The following is a 20,105-nucleotide window of genomic DNA, read 5'->3' as shown; positions in this document are numbered from 1 at the left end:
AGGTTAAACTTTTTAGATGAATCAATTTGTAGTCTGTGTACACACTACTAATTTATTCATAAGTGCCTCTTATCTCATCTCTACTTATCTTCTGTAGCTCTCATTAATAGGGGAAAAGTTGTTGATACGTGGATCAATGCTAGAGGATGGTGGCACTTTTATAGAGTAGCACCACTGTGTGATCTTTAATTTTTGATTGATGGTAGGCCTTGTGCTACATGGAGCATCCTTAAGCCTCATTTTAGGTAAATAGGATTGGCCAACCAAGTAACTAGTAGTGTGCAGAAAGGGGCATTAAAATGGGTGATATGTGTGTGTGTGTGTGTGTGTGTGTGAGAGAGAGAGAGAGAGAGAGAGAGAGAGAGAGAGAGAGAGAGAGAGAGAGAGAGAGAGAGAGAGAGGGAGGGAGATGGAGATAGAGATAAATCTTAAATAAATACAACATTAGAGAGGGGGAGGGGAAGACAAATGTTTAATCATGGCAAGATTATAGACACTGAATGTAGTGACAACAGTGAATTTTGGTCTATTATTCTCTAACTAGATGAGATTGTAATTTCATGTATTCAAACATGTGGGCATTCATAATTGGTTCCCAAGGTTTCACTTCATCTTTTAGTGTTGGATAACTCAAACTTTTCATGTAGGTATGAGCCAATGAGTGAGCATATGTGTGTGAGATAGACATACAACCTCTAAAGATATGCTTTTCATGCAAACAATGTTTGGCATGAGAAACACTCCTATTTCTAGGCAACATATTATGAGCATTCTGATGAACTTGTTTTGAAGGTATACACAAAGATGCAAGCCAATACTTTTTGTTTCAACAAAGTGTTAGTAGAGTTCATCATCAATCTTGCACGATTGGAGACATTAAAGTCAGCGGTGCTAGGCTTCCTAGTACTTTGTTAAACTACTCACTAGCATTCATATTGTTCGTCCCTCTAAAAACAAGATTGTAGATAAGCTGGAGAAACACAAAAGTAAGCAACCCAGCCAACAATGCAGAGAAAAATGCAAAACACTGATGTAAACCTTGGAAGTCAACTCATAGAAAATCCATAAATGTAATAAAGTTGAGGGATTGCTAATGAGAAGAATATTCAAAGCATGAGGAAGACGAGCAATAGCTAAGGTATACTTTGAACATCTCAATGGTAGTAGTAATTACTGCTATGAAAAAGAAGTACCTTGTGGGCATTGACATCTACACAACATGGGATTTTTGTGCTCCATATTGTTGAAGGAAGCGGGTGGATAAGGAGTCAAAAGCAATAATATTTATACGGCAGATCTCTATTTGTTGGATACTTTGCAAAGCTAGGGGAAACCCTAGTAGTTGAAGAGGAGGAGATGGACCCAAGGTATGCAATCATATTAGCAATATCTTTTGAAGTGTCCCAACAGCTCATCCTTAAGCATGAAATATTTGTCAAAAAGCCTAAGAGGGAATGACATTGAACGTTTTGAGTACTTTGTAAAAAGTTTACTCGTATGAATATTGTTCTCCCCCCTGGTACCAACTTACTGCAAACAAGGAAAGGTTATGGCGCGTTGGGCATTCTAAGCACTTTGTCAAAAGATGTTGCTAATACAAAAGATTATAAGCACTTTTGCCAATACAAAATATTTTGTGAAGGGAGATCAAGAGGTATGGGGTTAAGGTTATGGTGCGCTAGACATTCTAAGCACTTTGTCAAAAGTTTTTTCTACAACATTCATGCTAATCTTCCACCTAAATGCAAGAATGCAAACAAGGAAAGTGTGTGCTTTTTGTTTGTGATAGTAAAGGGAGAAGCAAGATCTACAAAAGAATCTTCAGCGTGAGGCTAAATTGAAAGAACAAGAAGAACACAAAAGGAATGATGAGGGTAGACATGATAGCAGAAGTGAACACAACAATTGAAACAAAATTTGTGGAGGAGGAATTTAATACCTTTAATATAAATCAGTCTTCAACAAGTTGCATAAAGCTTTTTAGGATTATCATCATAGAGGAGAATGAAAACATGATGAAAATGGCTCTTCTAAGTTGTGAGGTCCCCACCCTATCAATATGAAGTATGGGGTACCTTTGATAAGTCTACCACCCTATTTCCATAGACCGAGAGAGAACCAATGGACATTACTCTTACTACATATGTAACTTTAGGTATGAGCCATTAGTGAAGGATTGGTCTCATCTCGAATTGTGAAAGCTAAGGGAAAACATAACTCGACATTAGTGTTCTACTTACTAGCTCTACACACACACCATAGGTTTGTTAGTCTCAACCTTGTAAATCCTCAAACAAGAGTCACTCATTGTTGAACTTCACTATAGCTTACAATGTCACATGTTACCATATACATGTGGCAGTGATGTGTGTGAACACACTTAGGACCACCAGGGCGTTTTTTCCCTCCTTAGGAGGTTTTTTTCCCGGCGCATTGTATATATCCCCATCACTCTAGGGCTATCTCATGTTTCCATATTCCACACTAAGTAATATACCCTTTTGTAAGGTTTTCAGTTTCAAAAACCTTAAAGATTATATAAAGCTTAATCAATCTGATATGATTATTCAAAAATCAATGTAGAATTGTCCAAACTTGGCAAAGATTGGTATTTTTCGAACCGTAATCATGACTTTACTATAGTTAGAAATTTTCAGAACTGAATTCCGATAAAACTGACGCAGTTATGGCCACTGGAAGTTTATAATGTTGATTAAATTAACTAAATAAATTGTAAGGTCTTGGTATCATTACTGTAAAAGACTTTTATCATAAAACCCTCTAGATAATTCAGATATTTACAGATATTTTCAAAATTAAGCATGTAATAGGTCAGAAAAATAGTAGGATCAATTTGGAGCATCTGGAGGCTATGTGGAGTAGTGATGAGCTTGCCCATGCCAAATTAAGCAGTAGGGGGCGCTAGGAAGAGGTTGGGGGCTGCCTTGTAGTACAAGAAACTTCCAAACACAGCCTATGAGCCCAAAAACTCTATAAGTAGCCCCCCCCTCTCCACAATAGAACTCAGACTCGGAGTCCTAGCAGATTTCTCTTGCGAATAAGAGGATACCGCACGGAAACTACTTAAAGAGCAAAAACTCTTTGTAATTATTCAAGGTAATTAGTTTAATTTTAGTTAATTAAGAAAATAGCTTAAGATTTGACTAATTTTTTTAATTAAACTATTAATTAAGGAGATTAAGCATTCCCTATTATTAACTACTCTCTAATTATCATTAGACTGTTGATCACTAATTTCTTAATCATAATTAATTTTAGGTTGATTTATGAAGAAAAATAATTTTTATGCGTAAATAATTATAGGATAATTTTCAAAGCTTGGCTATGCTATTTAGAAGCTAGGGAAATTAGATCTTTAATTTTTGAGTAATCTACCTAATTAATTAGGCAAAAATTAACTATTTTTAAACAAAAAATGAAGGGGAAATTAGTTAGGAAACCTTGTTAGAAAGCCAAGGTAATTGGATCATGAGCAAAGAATTAGTTTAGCTAATTAATTAAGGTAAAATTGTTTGTTTTTAAGCATAAATTGAAGGGGGAAATAAGCTAAATCACTTAGATAATTATACATTAATTATCATAACTAGAAATCACTGCTAGGAGGCCAAGATAATTAGGCCATGAATATAAAATTGTTATAGCTAATTAATTAGGCTAAAATTGTCTCTTTTTAAGCATAAATTGAAGGGAGAAATAAGCTAAATCTCTTAGATAATTATACAATAATTATCATAGCTAGAAATCACTGCTAGGAAGCTGATCTAATTAGTCCATGAACAAAAAAAAAAAGCTAATTAATTAGGCTAAAATTTAGGACATAAATTGAAGTGGAAAACTAGCTAAATCACTTAGATAATTTGTAGTAATTATCATAGCTAAAAATCACTATTAGGAAGCCGAGATAATTAAGCCATGAAAGGAAAATTAGTTTAGCTAATTAATTAGATTAAAATTTTTTGTTTTAAAGCATAAATTGAAGGGAAAATTAGCTAAATCACTTAGATAATTATACAATAATTATCATAGCTAGAAATATCTATTAGAAAGCCAAGACAATTAGGCCTCAAATAGAAAACTAGTTTAGCTAATTAAGTAGGCTAAAATAGTATGTTTTTAAGCATAAATTGAAAGGGGAAATTAGCAAATTAGTTTATATAACTACATGGTAATTACCAAAGATAAAAAACAATATTTAAAAGTCAGGATAACTATTTTAAGTACAAATAATTAGCTGATCTAATTACCTTAGCTAATATTATCTGAATTTGCATATAAATTGAGAAGGGAAATTAGCTAATTAATTTATATAATTACATAGTAATTACCAGAGATGGAAAATAGCATTAGAAAGTTGAGATAATTATCTTAAGTACAAATAATTAGTCTAGATAATTACTTAGCTAATATTGTCTGATTTTGACTATAAATAAAGAAGGAAAACTAGGTAATTAATTTATATAATTACATAGTAATTAGCAGAGATGGAAAACAACATTAGGAGGTCAAGATAATTATCTTAAATATAGATAATTAGTTTAATTAATTATTTAAGCTAATGCTATCTGATTTTGACTAAAAATTAAATGGAAAAATTAATATATTAATTTAGAAGTTAGCAAGATAATTACCAGGGTTATAATACATTAAAATCCACCCAAGATAAATATCCCACGAGCAGATATGTAATTCATAAATTTCTAAAGCTAAATTATGATATTTTTGAAGAGAAATTAAATAAGGAAATTAGTAAAATAGCTCCGATAATTATAGGATAATTATGGGAGCATAGTTAAGATAAAAATATATCACCGAGATATTTATCAAAGATATCTACTAAGTCCAAAAATACTTATTTTTTGGTAAAAGAAATAAGAGAGATTATTCAATTGATTAAGTATCCTTTTATAAGGCTATCACTATGGCTCCGAAGAGGACACGAGGAAATTCTCAGTCTGATGAGGACGATGCAACTCACAAGAGGGCTAGGGTGTCCCATGACCATGAGGCTAGGCCTAGTAGTAGGCCCATGAAGGAGAGTCTTCAGGCGCCAGTGCAGCAGCAGATGGTTGATCAGCCCCAGGTGGGTTTGGCTTTAACTGGTTTTTTTACGACGACTGCATATGGTGCATAAATTTGAGTATTTGTAGGATGGTTGGTAAAAAATATGGTTTGTAGTATTCATTTTTTTGGTAAAAATGGTGATGTTCATTGATGGGATCAATGGCCGTAAAATGAACACACACACACACACACACACACACACACACACACACACACACACACACACACACACACACACACACATTGGGACTAGTATACACCTAAATCATTAAACATGAAGATTAACGCTAAAAAGTGGAGAGATAAAATGATTTTTAATCCAAGATAATTCAACACCACTTTTCCCTTATAGAGGCTCCATGGAGTCTCTCTCTCTCTCTCTCTCTCTCTCTCTCTCTATTTTTCTCAATCTCCTACTCTCTTCTTCCCATCCACCAATGAAAAATTCAGTGCAGGCCAAAAAATACACATAACATTGTGGCAATCCAAATAGAACATAGATGGAGAGAGAGAAGATGTATCTGCATGATTTAGGACGAGAGAGAGAGAGAGAGAGAGAGAGAGAGAGAGAGAGAGAGAGAGAGGCAATGATATTTTAACTTTCAAAAGTGCTTCAAAGATTTTTGTGCAAAATTAGGATTTATCCTATACCTTTGCTGCACAATTGGAATAGCATCCTCTTTAAGGTTGATATGATGCTGATGCAATCCATGATATCCCTTTTACCTCAAAGTAATCCCAAGAAAACACATCTTTATATTCTCTCAATAGCTGATATAGGTCCTGCAAAAATTGTCCATCCACATGAATGCTAACTTTCACCATCTTAGGGTCTTGTTCAGTGCCCAAATTCAACTCTTTAATCTCATCTTGCTTAACTCTAGTTGATCCTCCAAACCTTTTGTTGTTATATCTTCTCAGCCAAATCTATTGCCTCCTTTTCTTATACGTCTTTATTGGCACTTTGGTACACTGGCAAGCATCACACCCTTTAACATATTCTTGAGCGTCCATATGTAATGTAGGCCACCATATTCTAGTAGTTAAGACAGTTTTTGTTGTCTTATCCCCTCAGAAATGGCCTCTGTTTATTCTTCCACGTGATTTCTCTAAGATTGGAAAATATGTCCTTTTCGTTGCACAGAACTTGAGTTGATTATCCTTTTCTCATTTATAGAGCTGATTTTCAAATCAATGTGAAGTCTCTAGCTTTTACTTCTATAGATCTTTGACATGCACTAGAGGTATTTTTAGGAAACGTTCTCATTGTTAGGTAGTCAATTATATATTGACTCCATTTTGGTGCAATTGTCACCTAAAACAGCGTTGCATGTTCTACTGATGGTGTAGATCTACATGTAGCACAACTAGTAACATACTCTTGAACATCAGCACACATATTTGGCCAATAAAATCCTAATCATTTCAAGCGCTGATATTTTTTGTTTGTGACGAATGAAATGCCAAATCCTGAACATGTGCTCCTAAAACATAGCAATCATACTCTTTTGGACTTATGTATAATTGTAAAATTTTGTCTAAGCCTGAATGATTGAAATCTCTGCCAATTAATTGAAAATTCTTGGATTGCCAAATCGTCTATCCTATAAATTATTGCCCAGTCTTATCAAATTCTCCTCCACGGGATAATAAACTGACTACCTCCAGAGACCACTTGGGTACCATTTCAACATTGAAAAGATATGCATAAGGGATGTCATCATCTACGCAATTTGGAAAGATGATCTATTCAAAGATGTGTCTTCCCCTTTTTAACCACTACTGTAAAATCAAACTCCATCAATATGATAAACCATCGTATGATTGTTTTGATATTCCATGGTTTGGTTACAAGGTATAAGAGGGCTTGATGGAGATAATGCCAAAAGTTCTTAATAGCATATATCGTCCCTAGCCCTTCTCTCCCAGTGGTAGTGTAGTTCTTTTTAGCATTGTTAAGCTGTCTGCTGGCATAACAGAATGAGAAGTCCATATTTCCTTCTCTTGACTGAGCCAAGATGCAGCCTATAGCAAATGGTAAAGCATCAATGTTGAACATGAAAGATCTTTTTCCAATCTGGTGCTGTTAATATTGGAGTCGATATGAGTACCCTCTTCAACTTTTGAAATGACTCCTCACATTCCTCCGTCCATTCAAAGACTACTATAAGTCTGTACAACGTTTGAGCAATGACTGCATACATGTGTATAAACCTCTTGTAATAACCATAGTGTCCCATAAAGCACTGTACCTACTTTCTGTTGTTTGGTTTAAGCATATCTACAATCACTTTTATCTAATCCAAATCCGTAGATATGTCGTTTTTTGAGACAATAGGTCCCAGGATTCTACCTTGTCTAACCATGAATACAGACTTTTCTAGGTTAAGGTAGATCTTATATATCTTGCACTTTTTGAATACCTTGTTTAGGTGTTCTGTATATTCATCCCTCAAGAGAGAGTGTACACATAGATCATCCATATAAATTTCCAAGAATATCCTCAAATATTCTTTAAAAGCATGTGCCATTAACCTCTGGAATGTTGCAAGGGCATTAGTCAATCCAAACAGGATGGTTCTATATGCATATATACCTCACTCTGGCAAATTTTGTCTTAGATTGATCTTCAGGTGAAATTGCAAGCTGCTATAGCTAGAGATTCCATCTAATAAGGGAATATGCCCGTTTGCCTGTCAGTCATTCTAGAACATGGTCAGTGATAAGCAGGGGAATAATTGTCCCTTATTGTGGCTGCATTAACCTTCTTTAGATTGACACACACTCGGAGTTTACCATTTCTCTTAGGCACTACTGCAATTAATGATACCCAGTCGGTGTGTTCTATCTCATAGATGAAGTCAACTTCCTTCAGTTTATCAATCTCTTCCTTGATGCGCTTAACAAACATATCATTATACGTGTACGATCTTTGTCGGCTAGGCTTGGCATCAGGTTTTAATGGGATTGTGTGCTGACATATTGTTGGGTCTACTCCTTTTAGGTCTTTATATGACCAAGCAAACACGTCCTTGTACTCCTTGAGAAAACTTATGAGCTTCTCTTCTTCTTCCAAAATCAGACCGGCCTTGGCTCTTCTCATGGTTTTGCCAAGTCTATCTTCTTTGCATCCTTTGGCCCGTCATATGAATCCTTGTCCTTTCGCTCTCATATGGGCTGTGTCATCACTACCTTTCTATCTTGAATAATGAATTTTTTGCAGTGGGAAGACACACTCATTTTGTCATCATTTTTCTCACCCTCTTCTTTGTCACTCTCTATTTCCATCTTCCATACTTCCCTTAGAGTTTTCTTGAGCTCTATGTATATCTTCTTTCTCTTAACTTTGGTCTATTTAGTTTCTCCAAACTCGTCTAGTTTAGCTTCTTTTGTTTTTCTTGGATTTTGTTTCAGTTTCAGACTTTCGAGTTGTTTTCTCAGGTTTCTTATGTTGTCTCGTGTCTTTGGGTCCCGACCTCTAGAGAATATCCTTGAAACTTTGTCTTTAACACAATCTTCAAATTTTGCAAACATCAAAAATTGTGTTTTACCTCTTATTCTAAGCATCGGATTCTCTCTAGCCCTGTGTGCAACTCTTTTTTTCTTATAGCATTGTTGACGTCTAGATTTTTTATCTGGAAAGTCATAAAACTTGACATCCTCTATTGCTTCCTCTTGTTCATGCATGGTAGCATTTGAAATCATATGCATAAGTGTGTGTGTGTGTGTGTGCGCGTGTGTGTGTGTGTGTTATGAAGCTAAGTTATCTACCTCATTTACCTAATAACCTTCAAGGTAACTTTCTAAGATTTGTTGTTGAGATTTAAGAGGCACTATGAAAATCTCCAAGTGTTTACCGCATTGTTTTACTGTGTTTTGTAGAGGAAAAGTGCAAATTCAGGTAGAGAAGAAAGAGAGAGGAGGGCGTGGTTTTTTTTGTGTTTAAAATATTTCCACGATAGTTTTCGCGTTTATTACCGCGTTTATTTACCGCTGTTATTATCGCGGGTTTCTTTTAATACAAGGCATGGCAATGCCAGTCTACTCCATCCACTCCCTCATCTTCCCATCATGCCCCATTCCTCACAAGGCACCTCCTACTCTATAGTTGGCGAGCTTGCCTCCCTCTCACCATCGATGCAACCTTGCCAGTATCGTTGCTTCTCTTAGCGTACCTTGAGAATGCCGAGAATGGGTATAAGCCCTCCTTTTCCTTTTCTAATGTCATGAGAGTTGTCCTCTCTAGCTCTCCACCCATGAGCCCTCTTGATGAGCACAATCCACTCCTCCCATCTAAGTGCTTCCTACCTCAAATTAGAGTGTTGCTCATGAAATCTTTCTCCAATGTTTGGCTCAGAGGAAGAGAGAGAGAGAGAGAGAGATGGTCAGGTGGATGGTGGTGGGCAGCTACAGCAGGACGAATAGTCTTGGGGGGTAGTTCGGATTTGAGTTTATGACGGGGAAAGCACCGTTTAATTTGGGGAAAAACTTCGGTGCATGGATGCAAGGCATGTATGTGGCCATTGCGCCAAGCCAGTACACGCTCCATGCTGCTGTTGTGATTGATTGATTGATTGAATGCCAGTGAACGATGACGGCTTCCACTGCTGTCCTGTTGATCTCCCCCTCCATGTGTCATCCTCGTATATCGGTGGCCCACCAAATTCTGATTATGGTTGGGCTCGTTAAGGGCGCAGATGGTGGTTCAGATTACCTTGATTTTTAAAAAAATTTGTTCCAACCAAATTCTAATAGAAAGGTTTCTCACAACGACGAAGTCCTTCAATTCTAGATCAAAGAACGGTTGGGATTATTCTTAAAACATAAGAATTCTTCTTGTTACTTCGTTAGCGTAGAAGGCAAAATCACAATGCTGCCCTCTCGTTAACCCACTTGTCGGGCATTTTCTAACGGCTCCCTCGTTATTTTTAACGAGCCTCGCTTTTTCAATCTCAAGCACGCTCGCTGTAGCAGCTTGTCGGCTCGTCTCCACAGGTTGTCTCTTGTACGCAATCTTTTTAGCATCTCCCATAGGCTCCAGGCAGCCCGAAGTGAGCCTTAATATTACTGATCAAAACTACAAAACTATGCATGGCAGGAGCATTGCCAAGTTCAGCTGCTTGAGCGGGCACTTTGAAGTTTTTGAATGCTACCTCTGAGATCAGCCATGTTCTCCTCTCCAACATGGCCCTCGTTCTCATGTGTGCTGCTTGGTAGACTTTGAATCTCCTCTTTCTTGGTCGCCTCAAGGAAGCTAAAGTTGAGCGACTTAATGAACAATTTTCGCGCGAGCTTATGGAGATCCTCTTTGCCATGATCATCTTCAGAGACAAAGTCAATGTGCCCTTTGTGGCTATGGTGACTGTTTAACTCTTCATCAAGGCATTTTATTGGCTTACTCAGAAGTGGGTGGAGTTTATTGAGGCAACTCCAGCGAACTCACGCCTTTTCCACATTCGGATGGTGACCTCCTTTCTTATGATGCTCCTCTTCTTGGATTGCACCGTCCTATACACACATGTTGCCTCTCTTTCGTATACAATAGCACAAAAGTGCTTGAGGACTTCTTGTGCGCGGAATGCCGCCACTTGGAATGCATTAATTGCGGGATATGCGTGGCAAGAAAGCTCTAGGCTATTTTCAACGAATACAAAGCAAGTGCATCGCTCCCAATTCAATCACCTATACTTTCGTGCAGAAGGCTATGCTTAGACCTTGAAGGCATGTGGCTCTACGCAAGTGCTCGAGGAGCATCCTATCCGGGGTGTGGACTCTTGGAATGCACTCATCGCGGGATATGCACAACAGGAGCATGGCCAAAAAGCTCTAGGTTGTGTTCAACTGCCTATCCAGACTATGGACTCTTGGAATGCACTGATTGCATGATTAGCCACAAGAGAAAGCTCTAATCTATTTCCAACAAATGCAACCACCTATGTATGCATCTTGAAGGCACGTGGCTCTACGCAAGATACTGATATAGACAAAAAAAGTTCACAATTATATTGTTGGTTAGAGGCTATTGAAAAAAGATGTTGTGCTTGGCACTGTCTTGATTGATATGTATGCCAAATGTGGTGCGCTTGAAGAAGAACAAAAATTGATTGAGGAGCTTCATGTTGCTTCTTGGAATGCATTGATTGAAGATGTGCGCAACAAGAGCAGGTCCAAAAATCTCTTCCATATCAAAGCGTTGCTGGTGCAACTTCAGCCTTCGCCAGAAAGCTCTACAGTATTTCCAATGGATGCAAAGTAGGTGTATCCCCAAATTCAGTCACATGTATTTTTGTCTTGAATGCTATGCTTACATCTTGAAGGCATTTGCAACTCATTGATTGTTTTCTCCTTCAGGCAACACATCTCCTTCAGGAAGCATACGATGTCAATATAGACACATAATTTCACAGTTATACAGTTAGTAAAAAAAACATACCATGCTTGGCACTACCTTGGTCAATATGTATGCCAAATGTGGAGCACTTGAGAAAGCACAAAAAGTGATTTGTCTAGAATGTTGCCTCTTGGAATGCACTGATTGCGGGATATGTGTAACAAGAGCAGTACCAGAAAGCTTTACAATGTTTCTAGCGGATGTAAAGCACGTGTATCTCTTTAAATTTAGCCATATATACTTTTGTCTTCTAGGCTATGCTTACATCTCGAAGGCATGTGGCTCTATGCAGTTTCTCGAGGAGCTTCGTGTCCGGAGTGTGGACTCTTGGAATGCAATAATTGCAAGATTTTCCCCTATGGCAGGGCCAAAAAGCTCTAGTCTGTTTTCAACAGATGCGAAGCGAGGGCCTCTCTCCAAATGCAATCACAAAAGCGTGCATGTTAAAGGCATGTGGATGTATGCAAGATGCTGATATGTCGTGCTTGGCACTACCTTAGTCGATATGTATGCCAAACGTAGAGCGCTTGAGCAAGCACAAAAAGTGCTTTGTCCGGAATGTCGCCTCTTGAATGCATTGATTGCGGGATATGTGCAACAAGAGGAGTGCCACAAAGCTTTACAATGTTTCTAGCGGATGCAAAGCACGTGTATCCCTCCAAATGCCATATATAATTCTGTCTTGTAGGCTATGCTTACATCTTGAAGGCACATGGCTCTACACAATTGCTCAAGGAGCTTCCTATACGGAGTGTGGACTATTGGAATGCACTGATTGAAAGATTTCCCCCTATAGCAGGGCCAGAAAGCTCTAGTCTATTTTTAGCAAATGCGAAGCGAGGGCCTCTCTCTAGAGGCAATCACATAAGCGTGCATCTTGAAGACATGCGACTATAAGCAAGATGCAGATATGTCATGCTTGGCACTACTTGGTCAATATGTATGCCAAATGTCGAGTGCTTGAGAAAGCATAAAAAGTGCTTTGTGCGGAATGTCGCCTCTTAGAATGCACTAATTGCGGGATGCAAAGCACGTGTATCTCTCCAAATTCAGCCATATATAAATTTTTCTTGCAGGCTATGCTTACATCTTGAAGGCATGTGGCTCTACGCAATTGCACGAGGAGCTTCTTGTCCGGAGTGTGAACTCTTGGAATGCACTGATTGCAAGATTTGCTCCTATGGCACAACTAAAAAGCTTTAGTCTGTTTTCAGCAAATGCAAAGGGACGGCCTCTTCCCAGATACAATCACATAAGCATGCATCTTGAAGGCATGTGGCTGTACACAAGATGCCAATATGTCGTGATTGGAACTACCTTGCTCGATATGTATGCCAAATGTCGAGAGCTTGAGAAAGCACAAAAAGTGCTCTGTCTGGAACGTCACCTCTTGGAATGCATTGATTGCGGGATGCAAAGCACATGTACTCTCCAAATTCAGCCATACATACTTTTGTCTTGCAGGCTATGCGTACATCTTGAAGGCATGTGGCTCTACGCAATATTTTCTTGAGGAGCTTCTTGTCCGGAGTGTGGACTCTTGGAATGCACTGATTGCAAGGTTTCCCCCTATGGCAAGGCGAGAAAGCTCTAGTCTATTTTCAGCAAATGCAAAGCGAGGGCCTCTCTCCATATGCAATCACATAAGCATGCATCTTGAAGGCATGTGGCTGTACGCAAGATGCTAATATGTTGTGCTTGGCACTACTTTGGTCGATATTTATGCCAAATGTGGAGCGCTTGAGAAAGCACAAAAAGTGCTATGTTCGAAATGTCCCCTCTTGGAATGCATTGATTGCGGGATATGTGCAACAAGAGCAGTGCCAGAAAGCTTTACAATGTTTCTAGCGGATGCAAAGCACGTGTATCTCTCCAAATTCAGCCATATATACTTTTGTCTTGCAGGCTGTGTTTACATCTTGAAGGCGTGTGGCTCTACGCAATTGCTCAAGGAGCTTCTTGTCCACAGTGTGGACTCTTGGAATGCATTGATTGCAAGATTTGCCCCTATGGCAAGGCCATAAATCTCTAGTATGTTTTCAGCAAATGCGAAGCGAGTGCCTCTCTCCAGATGCAATCACATAAGCGTGCATCTTGAAGGCATGTGATGTATGCAAGATGCCAATATGTCGTGCTTGGCACTACCTTGATCGATATATATGACAAATGTGGAGCGCTTGAGAAAGCACAAAAAGTGCTATGTCCGGGATGTCACCTCTTGGAATTGACTAATTTGCGTGATATGTGCAATAAGAGAAATGCCATAAAGATTACAAAGTTTCCAGCAAATGCAAAGCATGTGTATCTCTCCAAATTCATCCATATATACTTATGTCCAATGCAAAGCCAGGTCCTCTCTCCAGATGCAATCACATAAGCGTGCATCTTGAAGGCATGCGGCTATCAAGATGTCGACATGGGCTTAAAAATTCACTCTGATCTTGTTGGTCAAGGGTTGTTGCAAAATATTGCCGTGCTTGGCAATGCCTTGGTCGATATGTATGCCAAATGTGGTGCACGATGTCGTCTTTTGGAACGCATTTATTGCAAGATATGCCCGAAAAGTGCCGGGGTAGGAAGATATGGGATGTTCTCAATAGGTGCTTGAGGAGCTTACTATTCGGAACGACGTTAACTGATTGCGATATATGCACAACAGGAGCAGGGACAGAAAGCTCTAGGCTGTTTTCAACGGATGCAAAGTGAGGGCCTCTGTCTGGATGCAATCACCTACGTGTGCATCTTGAAGGCATGTGGTTCTAGGCAAGATGTTGATATGGGCTTAAAAATTCACTCTGATATTGTTAGCCAAGGGTTGTTGCAAAAAATTGTTGTGCTTGGCAATGCCTTGTTCAATATGTATGCTAAATGTAGTGCACTTCAAAAAGCACAAAATGTGCTTAAGGAGCTTCTTGTCCTGAATGTCTTCTCTTTGAGTGCATTGATTTTGGGATACTCCCATTAAAAGCATGCCAGAAAGCTCTTGGCTATTTTCAGCGGATGCAAAGCAAGGACCTCTCTCTAGATGCAATCCCATAAGTGTGCATCTTGAAGGCATGTGGCTGTACGCAAGATGCCGATACGGGCTTGAAAAAATTCATTTTATTATTGTTAGTCAGGTACTATTGCAAAAAATTGTCGTTCTTGGCAATGCCTTGATTGATATGTATGCCAAATGTGGTGCGAGATGTCGTATTTTGGAACGCTGTGATTGCAGGATATGCCCGACAAGGGCCAATGGCCATGAGCTCTGGGTATGTTTTTTGAGGAGCTTACTATTTGGAATGATGTTAACTGATTGCGAGATACGCACAATAGGAGTAGGGACAGAAAGCTCTAAGCTATTTTTAGCCGATACAAAGCGATGGCCTTTGTCCAGATGCGATCACCTCCGCGTGCATCTTGAAGGCATGTGGCTCTACACAAGATGTTAATATGGGCTTAAAAATTCAATATGGTATTGTTAGTTAAGGACTGCTGCAAAAAATTTCGTGCTTGGAAATGCCTTGGTCGATACGTATGCTAAATGTGGTGCACTTTAGAAAGCACAAAACGTGCCCGAGGAGCTTCCGCTCTTGAATGCCGCCTCTTGGAGTGCATTGATAGTGGGATACATGCAGCAAGAGTAGGGTCAGAAAGCTCTTGGTTGTTTGCAGTGAATGCAAAGCGAGGGACTCTCTCCAGATACAATTAGATAAGTGTGCATGTCATAAAATATCTAATATCTAACCAACCCAAATGATTTTCTCATTTTAAATTGATCATTTAATATGGGATAATAAACGGGAACAAGGGTTAGAATATAGACATGTGCTTCTGGATCTATCTCAACACGGGGCCAATGGTAAAGGGGCCCAAATGAGAGATGGTCTGTCAAAGAGCAAGGTTAACTAATGGAGCTTAAAAGACCTTAGGGTTAGATTCATTAAAGACCTCCAATAGTTAGTGTTAAAATTCCTTTGACCTTAAGCAAGCTAGGGCTGAGCTTGAGGTGGGAACCCGACCTAAACTTAAGCAAGCTAGGGATGTGCTTGAGGTTGGAACCCGACCTAAACTTAAGCAAGCTAGGGCTGTGCTTGAGGTGGGAACTCCACCTAAGGTTCTTGTCATGCTTGATGACTAAGGTACTTGAGGTACTTGTCACATTTAATGAGGAAGTTGCTTGAGAAGCTTCCTATGCATGGGGGGTAAGGTGATTGAGTAAAAAAGAGAACTACACACTTAATGAGGAAGATGCTTGAGAAACTTTCTATGCATAAAAATCTCAAAGTTAGGGGAATTCTAAAAGAGCACACGGGACACATGTCAGACTCTCACTAAGCTTAACCACATGGTGTGCTTGAATGCTATTGGTTGGGCTGAAGAGGGGTCCAATGAACTTCTACTTCCATCCAACAAATATCTATATATTTTCAAGCTCTCTCTCTCTAAGGGGTAAGGAGGACACTTGTCAAAAGACTACCCATGTGCTTGACTGTAGGCTGCATGTGATTGGCTAAGGGGAGAGGGGTCCAATAAGCTTGCAGCATGTAGAAATTTTGCCCAAAGCAAGGAAGGGGGGTAGTAGGGGGGATATAATCCACACACACACTCATTTTCAAAGCCATTCTCACTTGGTGAAAGTTGAGGAACACCACCTCCTTCTCCAAGCTTGTGAGAGTGAAAGCCTACACCAATACTCTTGGCTATGGGATGCAAATCCAACCAAGAGTCATGCTTCCATGCTTAAGCTTGCCATCTTCTCCATCTTCATCACTAAGCTTTTATGTATGCTAGAAAGAAGAGTAATGATAAGTGAGGAACTATTTCTTTCTCCTATGAAATGTTTCTTCTTCCTCTTCCCTATCCTCATTCCCCGCTAGCTCTCTCCACCTTCGAAGGTGTTTGAGCCCTTGGGACTGAGGCTTGGGATAGTTAATGCTTTTTGCAAAGTTTATGGTATGCTTGTGATGCATGAAGCTTCCTATCTTCATTGCATCACCTAGGTTACAAGGAACACAAAGATTGTATTGTACCAAGTCTGTCTTGATGGGAGAAACTATAATACAAATGCCTATTGGAGGGGGGACCGGCTCCATATGAATCCGGTCCTCAACTATTGTCATGTTCTCTAAACTCTCTCTCTTGCAAAAGTATTGTTCATGCCAAGTTAACTAACAACCATGTTTATGTTGCTACCAAAATTAAGTTCAACCGCTATGCTCACAAAGAATCTCTCAAAAGTGCTTCACCTAATTTCCTAATTCCGCTAATCTCAAAGTTCATAGCCAATTTCCATTACATTGGTATCAGAGCATTTGGTTTCTCTTTTCTTGATTAAGAAGAGAGGTCCTTAAGTAGCCTATTAATGGTTGTTTTTGTTAATTATATTAGGGTAAGTGGGTCTCGGATCTATTATCGGTTTTGTTGAGCCCACTATGTGTGAGAAATGGTGCACACCTCGGGAGCTTTGGTCCTAATAATGGACTCTTTTTAGACTTGCCTACGGCTTTACCATTATTGAGCCATAAGAAGTCCGAAAGGAGCTATCCCTCGACAGCTTCGCTATGTTAGACTCACTCCACTACTCTCTATAATTAACCAATTCGAGCCGTGGGTGTAGATACTTAAGTGCCTAATTTCAAAGGCTAAGAGGAGTAGCAACTAAGGTTTTGAATTTCCAAAGCATACACTAAGTAAACACATAAGTTTAATTAGCATGGCTGACAATAACCAAGAGAGGAGAATGAACATTGATAACTTTGATTTTGCACATGAAGGTGCCAATGATGATGCCCCCATGTTTGTTAATTATCTTGTCACTAGGTTGCAACAAGCTATGGTCAACCCCACTTTGCAAGCCGAAGTTACTCAACAACTTTGTGCTTATGGGATTTCCTTTCCTCTCAAGGAGGAGAGAGAGCTTACGAGGCCTCTTGAAGAGACCCCCAAAAGAAGACTCTCTCCCATACGAGAGGAGGGATCCAAAGATCAAGAAAGCAATGAATCCCTAAATTCCTCCAAAGATGCGGCTCCACAAAGAAGGCGGACTAAAAAAATCGCCAACTCCTCCCAAGAGGAAATGGTTAACCCATAGTCCTTCTACTCATCTCTCCAAAAGTGAAGAGAGGAAACCAAGGAAGAAAAGGGCAAGAAAGAGGTCACCCTCTTCTCCTTCTTCTTCATCTTCCCCCTCTACCGGTGAAAGCTATGGCTATTCTCCTAGAGAATATAAGAGGGGAGGACATCACAAATCTTACCCTGCATGGCGAAGGTCACAAAAGCTCAAGAAGTTCAAAGAGGGAGGAAAGAGTATCTCGTTTCTCACCTATGATGGCACCTTTGGTGCTACCGACAAAGTATTGGCCTTCATCCAACAATTTGATGCGGCCTTTGGAGACAAGGGCTTCACGGAGTCCTCCAAGCTACACCATGTAGCTATGCACTTCCAAAAAAACAAAATTGACTTGTCAATGGTTGGCTAGCCTTCGTGGCAACGGCAAAGCCCCAAAGACATGGAAAACTTTACGAGTTTCCATCGTGAAGCAATTCCTTGCAAGTGATGCAAATGAAAAAGTGGTTCCTACATGGTGAAGTTTAAAGGTTCTCTCTCACGAGTCTATCCACAAATATGTGGACAAGTTTTGGGGTTTACATCTTAAGGTTGCTATCTTTCAAAAGATAGACTTTTCCGAGCAAAAGCAACAATTTTGTGCGGGATTACCTAAAGAGATGGCCGAGTATGTCAACTCTCAATGGCCTGGTTCTATCACTAAAGTAATCCATCACACCATGGTTGCTTTGCACATCAATTTCCAACAAGAGGGTAGACGGAATGTCAAGCCCATGGAAAATAAAGACAAAAGTGATGCCAAGAGGAAAACCAATGACCAAAATTCTTACCAAGGCTATTCCAACAACAACAACAATCGATCCAAGGAGAAGGGAGTTTACAAAGGTAAATATAAACTCTCTCCTAAAGAGCTAGAAGATTTTAGTAAGGACCACAAATGTTTTAAGTGTGGGGAGGAAGGCCATGGTTATCGTCCTTATCCCAAGAGAATTGCCCGTAATGAGACTCCTAGAGTCTCTATGTTTGAAGCTCCAAAAGAGGATGCTCATTGCCAAGGATTTCTCCTTTCTTATGCTTGGGGGAAGATGCAAGAGCATGATGAATTTATTTTGTTTGACCCTAGTTCAACTCACAACTTCATTTCCATGGAGTTGACCACCAAGCTAGGCATACAAGTCCACAAGATAGGAGATGCATTGAAAGCCAATGGAGCTAGATCAAGGGACAAGACGTCTCAGTTACTTCCTTAATTGGAAAATTAAGGCATCATGTACAAAGCTATGTGGACAAAAAGGATTTCTTCATCTTCCCCTCTCAAACATGAGAATGTTATCGTTGGGGCACCATGGTTTAACCGCATGGCTTCTAACATGAAGTTCCTTGAAAGGAGAATCTACTTCACCTACAGGGAAAAGAGTATGTACATAGATGCTAATGAGTTGGGGAACACCATATCCCTGCAATAAAGGGAATCAAGAGGAATTAGAGTTGTCTAATTTTCTAAATGGATTCCAAGATGTTTTTAATTGATGACATCCCTAGTGAGCTATCTCTAAAATGAGGGACGATGACCATGCAATTGAGCTCCTATCAAGAAGCTCACCGCCGAACAAACCTCCTTATCGAGTTTCACAAGCTCAACAAGAGGAGATCATGAGGCAAGTGCATGAAATCGTAAAAGAAAAAAGGGATGGTGAGGTTTAGCTCCTCTCCATTTTGTTCACCATTGCTTTTAGTGCAAAAGAAAGGCGACAATATCACATGTGTGTCGACTATAAGAGCACTAAATAAAATCACTATCAAAAATAGATTTCCCGTGCCGCGGGTAGAAGATCTATTTGATAATCTATAAGTTTTGGCCTAACAAATGCTCCAAACGCATTCAAACTCATGATGGACAAAATCTTCAGGCCATCCAAATTCTCTTGAAGAGTACAAGGACACCTCCAGGTAACCTTTCAAGTTGTGAGAGAGAATAAGATTTTCATTAATCAAAAGAAAAGTGGATTTTTTTCTACAAGAGATTCAATATTTAGGTCACATTATCTCTAATGATGGCACCCCTATGGATCCAACAAAGTTAGAGATAATAAAAAGATGGCCTAATCCAAGGAATCTACAGGAGGTATGAAGCTTTATAGGTATGTCTGCATACTATGGATGCTTTATTAAAAAAAAAATTCTCGCTAATAGCAAGCCCATTACATGAATTAACAAAAAAAAAGAACGTTAAGTATTCATGGACTGCAAAAGTGCAAGAAGCTTAAGGAGAATCTTAGCTCTCAATGTGTGCTCACACTACTAGATCTCTCAAAGCCATTTGAGGACCAATGTGATGCTTGTGATAATTGCCTTGGAGCTATTTTGCTTCAAGAAGGGCATGCCATAGCATATGAGAGTCAAAGACTCAACTTCGATAAGTGAGTATTGGGAAAATACAAAAAAGAGCTACTAGCTATTCTATATGCCCTAAACACATAGAAACACTATCTCTTGGGGACGCCATTCATCCTACGAATGGATCACAAAGCCTCAAGAACTTCATGACGCAAACCAAGCTCTCCTACAAACAAACGAGGT

Source organism: Adiantum capillus-veneris, chromosome 2, assembly GCF_014529385.1.
Source record: "Adiantum capillus-veneris isolate H3 chromosome 2, ASM1452938v2, whole genome shotgun sequence".
NCBI lineage: Eukaryota > Viridiplantae > Streptophyta > Polypodiopsida > Polypodiales > Pteridaceae > Adiantum > Adiantum capillus-veneris.
This window is presented reverse-complemented; position numbering follows the sequence as displayed.